Genomic DNA, 11,969 nt, shown 5'->3' with positions numbered 1-11,969 from the left:
ATGAGGACGACGAGGACGAGGAGTAACAGCCCAGGAGGGACGCACAAGGTCCAAGGGCCGCCCGTCATCGGCTTATTGAACGTCACTTCTAGGCCCCCTGTCAGGGAATGGCTTGTGCCAATGATAGAACATGATTGCAGCCGCTCCGCAAGCCCTCAGCCGGTTAAGGCAACAAACACTTCAAAGATCAAACATGGACAATGTGAATAAATAAAATGCTTTATTGTACAAACTCTGGGCCTTTCCCACATGAAAACCAAAAACAGAGGAAACCCCCAAAAAACACTCAAACACATTACTCGCTCCCACAACCTGGGGAGGATTAACAAAATAGGGCAACTAAAATGGCCATCATTCTCGGCCTTCGTCCAAAACAAACATCACATCATCGGCCTTCAAAAAACAAACATCCAATTCTCGGCCTCAAGAAACAAACACAAATGGCCACACATTCGACTATTTGGCCCGCTAGGGCGATGCCTTGGCCATCTTTGGGTGGCCCCTGCCCGCCCTGCTGCTCCGCCTCAAAGTAAGGCCATTGCCTGCTGCAAGGCTCCTGAGGGGCACATGTCGTGACGGCAGATGCCCTTGGGGGTCGGCCTAGTCGAGGTCTGGGCGTCGAGCGGCCGGCTGTTGATTGCTGCAGCTGTGGCTGGCCAGCATCAGTCGCTGCAGCAGCTCCTGGCAGCTCCACTGGGGGAGTGGCAGTGGCGGCTGGAGGAATGGCGGCAAGCTGGTGGATGGCAGGCGCTCGCTGGTCGCCTGAGACACTGGCACTCGCCCGGGCCAGCACTGCAGCATGCGCACCAATCTGCCGAGGGACAGACCGATGTGCTGCTGCAGCGCGCCGGGTGCCCTGGCGATGCCTGGCTGACACAGCGAGTGTGGCAGCAGTGAGTGCCCGTGTTGACCTGTTCACTGACCGCAGCAGAGCAACCAGTGACTGGACGGCACCACTAATCACCTGGCCAGTCGCTGAAAGATCTGCCCGGTATTCCGTCCGACTCGTGGCCTCTAAGGGCCCGAACTCGGCCACACTCCGAGAGAGGGAATCGATGGACTCAGGCAACCGTGCCACTGCCGCCATGAGCTCCGTGTGCCGGCGCTCCGAGTCCGCGGACAAGTCTTCGAGGCGTTCCATCTCCTCGGCGAAGAGCATCTCCTGACTGGAGGCCGGACTCTCCCTCTGGGGAGAAGGCCGCCGAGCTGGCCGACCCTTCCTGCGTTGCTGGAGGCCGCTGGGCCCAGCAATTGGACTCCCCTCCAACGCATCCCCCCTCTGGGGAGAAGGCCGCCTAGCTTCCACCCCCCTCCCGCCTTTCTGCAGCACGCAGGTCCCAGGAGCTCCCCTCCCCTTCGACACTTCCGCCATGCTGCCCTCCACGGAAGACGTGTCCCCTACATTGGCCTGGGTGGCCGCGGCTGAGGGTTCCCCTGATGGGCCGCCTTCCTCTTGCTCCTCCTCCTGCTCCTCCTCGGAGGGTCTGTCACTGGCAAGTTGAGGGACCTCCTCTTGACCATCTGAAAGCAGGAAGGCACAAGAGTAGCTTTAGAGTGAGGAGAGGGTGTCAGTGCGGGATGCATGAGTGGTGGCATTCAGTGCATTGGTCGGACAGTGGCAAAGGATGTAGATCTGATGCGCAAGTGGGACGAGAGAGGTGCAAAAGGTGATGTCCTTACCATTGCTTCCCAGAACAGGGTCGGCATCTCCACATGCAACGGGCCCAATCACCCGGCGACCCATGAGGCGCTCCACGCGATGTTGCAGGTCGGTGAGTGGCTGGATATGGGGTCGTCCTCCCCCGGTCGCAGTCCGGCTGTTGCAATTATTCGCCAGCTTGGCCTGCAAGAGAAAGGACGGCCTCTAAGTACAGTGTGTCGCCGTGATCTTGTGTGCACTGCCTCCCATGGTGGAATAGCCTGGCCAGTGTGTCGCCATGATCTGCTGTGCACTGCCTCCCATGGTGGAATAGCCTGGCCAGTGTGTCGCCATGATCTGGTGTGCACTGCCTCCCATGGTGGAATAGCGTGGCCAGTGTGTCGCCATGATCTGGTGTGCACTGCCTCCCATGGTGGAATAGCCTGGCCAGTGTGTTGCCATGATCTGCTGTGCACTGCCTCCCATGGTGAAATAGCTTGGCCAGTGTGTTCAGTGCAGAATGTGCAATTGATGCTCATGCCTGTGCCATAGCTGCTGGATGAAGGCTGGCCATTAGAGCTTTCAGGTCCCTTTGCCCATAATGTGAGGTGCACATGCAAGGATGAGGAGGTCATTGGAAAGGGTACTCACCCTGACAATGTGTGTGAGGTCATTTAACTTTTTGCGGCATTGGGCACCGGTCCTGGGGACGTCGCTGTTGGCTGACAGCTTGCTGGCGACATGCCTCTAGGCTCTCCTGTAGACGCGGACCGTCGCCTTCTTGCCATTGTCCGGGTACAAAACATGGCGCCTCTTCTCCACAGCAGCAAGCAGCACACTCAGATCACGCTCTGAGAAGCGCTGCGCACGTTCACGGGCCTTCTCCATGTCTTCAGGCGCTATTTGGGTCCAGCAGCAGTGTTCAGGCCTAGCTGGAGGGCTCCACTATCCAGGGCGTGGCAGCAGACACAGTCGACCCTTCCCCCTTAAGAGCTGGCCGGCGCCAGGGTGTCTGCTGTCAGTCATGAGATGGCCGCACCTGCGCTGCGCCCGGCCTCGGCGCTATAGATCACCACCTCCGGCTTAGCGCCCAAAGAGAGGCGTCCAACAGCAGTTTTAGCGCTCGCCCGAACTAGTAGGGCGAAGCTAATGAATATCGGAGAAGTGGCCTAGATTTGGCGGCGGACGCAAACTTTAGCGGACGCCCCACTTTAGCGCCCCAAAAGTGGCGTCAATGAATTTCTAGGCCAATGTCTTTTAATCTAAAGTTTGTTCAACTCTGGTTAACAGCCTTACAGGAGACACCATGCTAGAAATCCATCTAAAACAAAACTAAAACTAAAAACTGCTTGTCTCTGTCAAATACCCTCTGCTGGTCAGGCATAAGTAATCAATCAGGCAAATATGCTGGTAAGGCATCATAATCAAACAGGCAAATACCATCACTATTTGCTGATATCATTACACCCTCCATAAGCATATGGACGGAATCATGCGAGAGCCTGGGTGCAGTCGTGCACCTTTGTGCAGTGCTTGTCAGTGTTTGCAGCATCTCAAAGCTGTAGAACACTGACAGAACAACTGTCAAAATGAATGCGGCCGTGGTCCCTTTAAGGAAACCAGCTGATGACACATCATCAAATGACGTCATCAGACCCGCTTCCTATTAATTAGCCAGGAACCCTGTAGGACGGGCTTAACAAGCCCTATTAATGGAAAGTTCTTTTCACAGAGTGGGACCGGAACCCGCCAACCAGCTCTCCCGCTGGCAGAATCGCGGCCTAAGTGTCCCATCAGTTAGGATGAAGAGGGCAAGTTCAGCTGTTGTGGAAACAAGGTTGGCATTCTTTCCACCAGGGGTGGCTCTGCTGCACAGGACGGGAGGAAAAAGAGGGGTAGAGCGATAGTAATAGGGGATTCTATTGTAAGGGGAATAGATAGGCGTTTCTGCGGCCACAAACAAGACTCCAGGATGGTGTGGGTGCCTCCCTGATGCAAGGGTCAAGGATGTCTCAGAGCGGCTGCAGAACATCTTGGAAGGGGAGGGTGAACAGCCAGTTGTCGTGGTGCATATAGGTACCAACGATATAGGTAAAAAACGGGATGTGGTCCTAAAAGCTGAATATAGGGAGTTAGGAGGTAAATTTAAAAATAGGACCTCAAAGGTAGTAAGCTCAGGATTGCTACCAGTGCCACGTGCTAGTCAGAGTAGAAATAGAAGGATATTTCAGATGAATACGTGGCTAGAGGAATGGTGCCAGGGGGAAGGATTCAAATTCCTGGGACATTGGAACCGGTTCTGGGGGAGGTGGGACCAGTTCAAACCAGACGGTTTGCACCTGGGCAGGGCCGGGACTGATGTCCTCGGGGGAGTGTTTGCTAGTGCTCTGGGGGAGGGTTTAAACTAAAATGGCAGGGGGTTGGGAACCTGAGCAGGGGGACAGAGGAAAGGGAAACAAGGATAAAAGCAAAAGATAAGGAGAAAAACAAAAGTGGCAGTCAGAGAAATCAACGGTTTAAATCAAACATGGCCACAGTAAATAATAATTCTAATAGGTCTAAGAGTGTTAAAAAAACAAGCCTGAAGGCTTTGTGTCTTAATGCGAGGAGCATTCGTAAAAAGGTGGATGAATTAGCTGCGCAAATAGAAGTAAACGAATATGATTTGATTGGTGATGTAAGAAAAAGGAGACTTACCATCAAGTAACTTTAAAGTAAGCTTTAAGTAACTTATAAACACACTATATACAAGAAAGGTCTTTACCATGCCTCTGGTAGAAGCCTCTTACAATACTGAACAGACCAGTATTTATACCAGTCCAACAGGAAGTGACATATGACAGGAAGTGAGGTATGTACACAGTTCATAGTTCACAGGAAGTGATGACATAACTTCCCGGAAGTTATTATTTTTATCACATTCTTCCCTCCTGCAGGATTAGGAGGCTGTGGTCTACCTTTTGGTCCGCAGCCGCCGAACAAGGAAGAGTCGCACCCGTTTGGATTCCCGTCGTAGAGGGTCGCTGGTCCGCTTACATGCGGTTGGCCATTGGTCAGAGTCTGTGTGGCCTGGATTGCCCTGTGAAGGGTCGGGGAGATCATGGCTTCGAGTACGAGCCCCAATAGGTTCAAAGTCGGACTGCCTCTGTTCAGAGGGAGGTGCAGAGCTGGTCTGTGGCGGATCAGTACTTTCTTGCGCGGTACTGGGAGGGTCGCAACCTTGAGCACGGGATTCTACCGGCACCAAGCTAGTTGGTGTCCGATCAGGATCCTGGAGAGGGGTACCCGATAGGTCCCAAGAGTTTCCTGGTGAAATGCCATCACCCGATGTCCCACTAGGTCCTGGTGGGCAGGGAGCCAGATCCCGTAATGATACGGTAGATTCTCGGCCGTCGGAATATCGTATGTTTGCATAGGTGGGGTTGGCATCGGTTAGTTCGACCTCATCTACGAGAGGGTCATTTTTAGACGTCCGAACGTATCTTCGGAGTAATACAGGTCCAGGAGTAGTTAGCCATGACGGGAGTGATGTCCCATGAGATGAGCGACGCTGGAATCCAAAGAACCGCTCATGAGGTGTAGTATTTGTGGCTGTAGAAAGCAGGGACCGTATAGAGTGCAATGCATCCGGAAGCACTGTTTCCCATTGCTGGTCTGGTAGGCCCCGAGATCTTAAAGCGAGACGTACGGAATTCCAGATGATACCGTTATACCTCTCTACCTGCCCATTTCCGATGGGATGGTATGGTGTTGTTTTGCTTGTAGCAATTCCCCGTTCTGAGAGGTAGTCCTTGAGTTCCCTTGACATAAAGGATGGACCCCGATCTGAGTGAATATAAGCCGGCATGCCACAGAGAGAAAATACCTGCTCAAGGCAGCAGATTACTGTGGACGCCAGCATATTGGAGCAGGGGAAGGCAAACGGAAAACGTGAATATTCGTCGATCATGGTGAGCAAATATGTGTTCCGAGTTGAAGAGGGCACTGGGCCCTTAAAATCGATGCTAAGTCGTTGCATCGGTTGGGTTGCATGTATGAGTATACCATCTGAGGGGCGGAAGAACTGAGGTTTTAATTCCGCACAAAGTCGGCATTCTGAGCATATTTTCTTTACATCTCCAGTGGAAAAAGGGAGATTCCGTGATCGTACGAAATGTAGCATGCGCGTAACGCCAGGATGACACAATCCATTGTGGACATCCATGAGAGTAGAGGATGACATAGTGGAGCAGAATGCCCGTGTGAGGGTGTCTGGGGCCACATTCTCCTTGCCAGGCCGATAGAGAATGGTATAACCAAAAGAGGCCAGTTCCATCCTCCAAAGTTGTATTTTATTATTCTTAATTTTGGTTCGTTTTCGATTATCGAGCATGAAGGCGACTGATCGTTGGTCCGTGATCAATGTAAAGTGCTGGCGAGCTAGAAAATGGTTCCACTTCCGTACTGCCTCTATGATGGCTGTGGCTTCTTTCTCAACCGGAGGATAATGTAGCTCGGCACCTTGTAAGGTCCTGGACATAAATGCTACAGGACGACCTTCCTGATTCAGAGTAGCCGAGATAGCCACCTCCGAGGCATCACATTCAACCACGAAAGGGAGATTCTCATCGATGGAGTGAAGAGCCGCTTTCTCCAACTGTTTTTTGAGAAGGTTAAAGGCTGCAACAGCTGCTGTTCCCAGTGGAAATGATCTAGCATGCAGCAAGGGTTGGATTTTGTCCGAAAAATTAGGAATCCATTTAGCGTAGTATGCAAACAGACCGAGAGCCCGACGTAAAGAAGCCGGATTCTTAGGTGACGGGAGCTCTTGGAGCGGGCGAAGTCTTTCTGGGTCTGGCTTAATGATACCATTGCCTATGCAGTAGCCAAGGATGTTGATGGTCGGTTGCGACTCAACAGATTTGGATTCATTCAGGGTCAAATTACGGCGATGGAGGGCATCCCGAAATTTTTGGAGGTTGGCGTCGTGTTCCTGTTGATCGTGACCTGCAATGGTAATGTTATCAAGATAGGGAAAAGTGTCCCTTAGGTTTTCCTGCTTAACCAGGCCATCCATTGCCCGTTGGAAGACAGCCACTCCATTAGTAACCCCGAATGGGAGGCGACGAAATTGGTACAGCCGTCCATTAGCCTCAAAGGCCGTGTACTGCTTATCTGAGACCTTCAAGGGTACCTGATGATAGGCACTTTTTAAATCGTAAGTTGAGAACACTTTGTATTCGGCCAGTTTATTAACCATATCATCAATGCGTGGCAATGGGTAGGCGTCCAAGTCGGTATATTGATTGATGGTTTGCGAATAATCGATGCATAGTCGCTGCTTGTGAGGTTTTAGAGGGTTCTTGACAATGACGACTTGAGCCCGCCAGGGCGACGAACATGGTTCGATGATATCCTCTGCTAGAAGTCGAGAGATTTCAGCCGCAACAAAAGATTGGTCTTCCTGATTAAAGCGCCGCGATTTCGTTAATATTGGTTTGCATTGAGGCGGAATACTGGCAAATAATGAGGGTTCATCAAGTGAAGCTGCTGATAATGCACAAAACGGTAATTTAGACGGTATATTAAAAATAGTAAGTCCGGGTTTGGATCCACCAAACTCAATGGTGAGTTTCTTATGCTGTTTTTGGAAGTCCAGCCCTAAGAGGAGATCACTACATAAGTCCTTGAGCACCGAAAGTCGGGTGGAGGGATACATACGACCATGAAGTGTCATATCAACAACACAAAAGCCGGAGATTCTGGTATTAAGTGATGACTGAGCCATCGCAATTGCCTGGTCCGATGGGAAGACATGTAGTTTCAATTTCGCAACAATCTGTTCCTTAATGAAACTATCAGTACTTCCTGAGTCAATTAAGGCATCTAAGGTATGCCCTTTAATTGAAATTTTTGTGGCTGCATGAGACAGGTTCTGTGGGCAAGCAGCTGTAATTGGTGTCGTTGCACAGAGAGTGGCTAAAACTCTCGGTGTGCTTCTTCGGGAGAGAGCTCGAGAGGAAGCTTGATAGGTCCTAGCTGGAGCATCTTGATAGGCCCTAATTGGGGCAGTTCGGTAGGCCTTAGCTGGATTGGCCCTCGTAGAGGCCCTTGATAGGCAAACTTTAGCAAAGTGTCCTAATTTTCTGCAATAACTGCAGATTGCATTGCGAGCAGGGCAGGTTTCCCTAGGGTGAAAAGCATCTCCACAAAAGAAGCATTCCTTCCTAGATTGCCAAGAGGCTGCTAAAGTGGGGTCATCCTCCTCTTCTTCATCAGAATTATCAGAATTAGATTCCCCCATGATAGGGTTCACCTGAGACCGCTTGAATTGTCTGGTTGCAGCTACAGCGGCAGATCGAGATCTGGGCAGCTGATAGAGGTCTGCATTTCTCTTTGCCAAATCCAGAGAACAAGCTAGGTCAAAAGCTTTTTGTAGCTCAAGTGTTTTACTTTCTAGTAGACGCTGGCGTATAAATGGAGAGGCAATCCCGCAGATGAAAGCATCACGAATCATTTCTTGGCGGTACAGCTCAGCTGAGGCTGCCTGAAAGTTACAATCTATGCTGAGCCTGCGAAGTTCTTGCAGGAATTCGTCAATTGATTCCCCTGGCCCTTGTTGGGCTGTGGCCAGTAGATGTCTAGCATAGACCTCATTTGGGGTCTTGGCATACAGTTTCTTAAGTGCCCGAATCACCTCATCATAATTATCCCATTCATCAACATATTCGAACACTTTTGGGGTCACATAATTGATAAGTATCCTCAATCTAGCAGGAGCATCCGCTTCACATTCATCCAGAAAATTCTCAAAAGTACGGTACCAATGCTTCCATACCCTGCCAGCTGCTGGTGTATTCGGGTCCAAGTCCAGACGAATAGGTCTAAGGATTTTCTCCATGATGGGTGGTTCCCTGGATCCTTAACTCCGAGTTTGTCCGAAGGTCTAGTATTTGTGAGTGTAAATACTAAGTTACTTAAATTGATGTAAGAAAAAGGAGACTTACCATCAAGTAACTTTAAAGTAAGCTTTAAGTAACTTATAAACACACTATATACAAGAAAGGTCTTTACCATGCCTCTGGTAGAAGCCTCTTACAATACTGAACAGACCAGTATTTATACCAGTCCAACAGGAAGTGACATATGACAGGAAGTGAGGTATGTACACAGTTCATAGTTCACAGTTCACAGGAAGTGATGACATAACTTCCCGGAAGTTATTATTTTTATCACAATTGGGATTACGGAAACATGGCTCCAGGGTGGCGAAGGCTGGGAACTCAACATCCAGGGGTATTCAATATTCAGGAAAGATAGGCAAAAAGGAAAGGGAGGTGGGGTAGCATTACTGGTTAAAGAAGGGATTAACACAATTGTAAGGAAGGATATTAGCTCTGATGATGTGGAATCTGTATGGGTAGAACTGAGAAATACCAAGGGGCAGAAAACGTTAGTGGGAGTGGTATATGGACCTCCAAACAGTAATGCAGAGGTTGGGGATGGCATTAAAAGGGAAATTAGAGAAGCGTGCAAAAAGGGCACAGCAGTCATCAGGGGTGACTTTAATCTACATATAGATTTGGCTAACTAAATTATTAACAATACCATGGAGGAGGAATTCCTGGAGTGTTTACGGGATGGTTTCCTGGACCAATGTTGAGGAACCAACCAGAGATCAGGCCATCTTAGACTGGGTATTATGTAACGAGAAAGGATTAATTAGCAATCTTGTTGTATGAGGCCCCTTGGGTCGGAGCGATCATAATATGATCGAATTCTTCATTAAGATGGAGAATGAAGTAGTTGACTCAGAGACAAGGGTCCTCAATTTAAATAAAGGAAACTACGATGGTCTGAGGCGCGAATTGGGTAGGATTGATTGGGGAATGTCACTCAAAGGGTTAACGGTGGATAGGCAATGGCAAACATTCAAAGACCGCATGGATGAACTACAGAATTTGTTCATCCCAGTTTGGCATAAAAATAAAACAAAAAAGGTGACTCAACCGTGGCTAACGAGGGAAATTAGGGATAGCATAAGATCCAAGGAGAGGACATATAAATTGGCCAAAAAAGGAAGTAATCCAGAGGATTGGGAGCAGTTTAGGATTCAACAAAGGAGGACAAAGGGATTAATTAAGAAAGGGAAAATAGAATATGAGAGTAAGCTTGCTGGGAACATAAAAACTGACTGTAAAAGCTTTTATAGATATGCGAAGAGAAAAAGATTGGTGAAGTCAAGCGTAGGTCCCTTGCAGTCAGAATCAGGGGAATTTATAATGGGGAACAAAGAAATGGCAGACCAATTAAATACATATTTTGGTTCTGTCTTCACAAAGGAGGACACAAATAACCTCCCGGAAATGTCGGGGAACATAGGGTCTGATGAAAGGGAGGAACTGAAAGAAATCAGTATCTGTAGGGAAATGGTGTTAGGGAAATTGATAGGATTGAAGGCCGATAAATCCCCAGGGCCTGATAATCTACATCCTCGGGTACTTAAGGAAGTGGCCCTAGAAATAGTAGATGCATTGCTGATCATCTTCCAACATTCGATGGAATCTGGAACAGTACCCATGGATTGGAGGGTAGCTAATGTTACCCCACTATTCAAAAAAGGTGGTAGAGAGAAAACGGGGAATTACAGACCGGTAAGCCTGACATCGGTAGTGGGGAAAATGCTAGAGTCTATTATAAAAGATGTAATAGCAGAGCAATTGGAAAACAGTGACAGGATCGGACAAAGTCAACATGGATTTACAAAAGGTAAATCGTGCTTGACTAATCTACTGGAATTTTTTGAGGATGTAACTGGTAAAATAGATAAGGGAGAACCAGTGGATGTGGTGTATTTGGACTTTCAGAAGGCTTTCGATAAGATCCCACATAACAGATTAACGTGTAACGTTAAGGCACATGGGATTGGGGGCAAGGTATTGACTTGGATAGAGAACTGGTTGGCAGATAGAAAGCAAAGAGTTGGAATAAACGGGTCTTTTTCCGAGTGGCAGGCAGTGACTAGTGGGGTACCGCAGGGATCGGTCCTTGGACCCCAGCTATTCACAATATATATTAATGATCTAGATAAGGGAACTAGATGTAATATCTCCAAATTTGCAGATGACACAAAGCTGGGTGGGCGTGTGTGCTGTGAGGAAGATGCCGAGAAACTACAGGATGATTTGGACAGGTTGGGTGATTGGGCAGAAGCATGGCAGATGCAATATAATGTGGATAAATGTGAGGTTATCCACTTTGGTGTCAAAAACAGGAAGGCAGATTATTATCTGAATGGCAATAGATTGGGAGAAGGGGAAGTGCAACGAGACCTGGGTGTCCTTGTGCACCAGTCGCTGAAGGTAAGCATGCAGGTGCAGCAGGTGGTTAAGAAGGCAAATGGTATGTTGGCCTTCATAGCGAGAGGGTTTGAGTACAAGAACAAGGATGTCTTGCTGCAGTTGTACAGGGCCTTGGTGAGACCACGTCTTGAGTATTGTGTGCAGATTTGGTCGCCTTATCTGAGGAAGGATATTCTTGCCATGGAAGGAGTTCAGCGAAGATTCACCAGGCTGATACCTGGGATGGCAGGAATGACGTATGAGGAGAGATTGGGCTTGTACTCGCTGGAGTTTAGAAGAATGAGAGGGGATCTCATTGAAACTTATAAAATTCTGGCAGGACTGGACAGACTAGATGCAGGGAGGATGTTCCCGATGGTCGGGGAGTCCAGAACCAGGGGTCACAGTCTAAGGATAAGGGGTAGGCCTTTTAGGACAGAAATGAGGAGGAATTTCTTCACCCAGAGAGTGGTGAACCTGTGGAATTCTCTACCACAGAAGGCAGTAGAGGCCAATTCACTAAATATATTCAAGAAGGAGTTGGATATATTTCTTAAGGCTAAAGGGATCAAGGGGTATGGGGAGAAAGCAGGGACTGGGTACTGAATTTGGATGATCAGCCATGATCGCATTGAATGGCGGAGCAGGCTAGAGGGGCCGAATGGCCTACTCCTGCTCCTATCTTCTATGTTTCTATGTCTATGTTTCCTGATAAATCCCAGTGTGCAGAATGGAAATCTGCCTTAACTAATAACTTTGAACAATGAATAGAAGAAAATAAGAAAATAGTTACAGTTGTTCCTGTGGAGTACATGTTGTTTTGATATTTGGGTAAATTGACTGATCTTGTGCTTCAAGCAGGGAGGCGCACTAGGGAGCTGGATGTAGGGCTGCAATGCTGTAGTGTCGATTCTCCGTCCCACTCTCCCTTCGCGTGTGGCTCCCCACCGGGAGCTCGGAATTGGGGAATTTACCCTGGTAAAAGTAGCAGGAGGCGTACTACACATGAA

This window comes from Somniosus microcephalus, chromosome 1, assembly GCF_052327205.1.
Source record: "Somniosus microcephalus isolate GS21.2 chromosome 1, FLI_Smic_1.0, whole genome shotgun sequence".
In the NCBI taxonomy this organism is placed as follows: domain Eukaryota; kingdom Metazoa; phylum Chordata; class Chondrichthyes; order Squaliformes; family Somniosidae; genus Somniosus; species Somniosus microcephalus.
The sequence above is the reverse complement of the archived record's forward strand: the minus strand, read 5'-3'. Positions refer to the sequence as shown.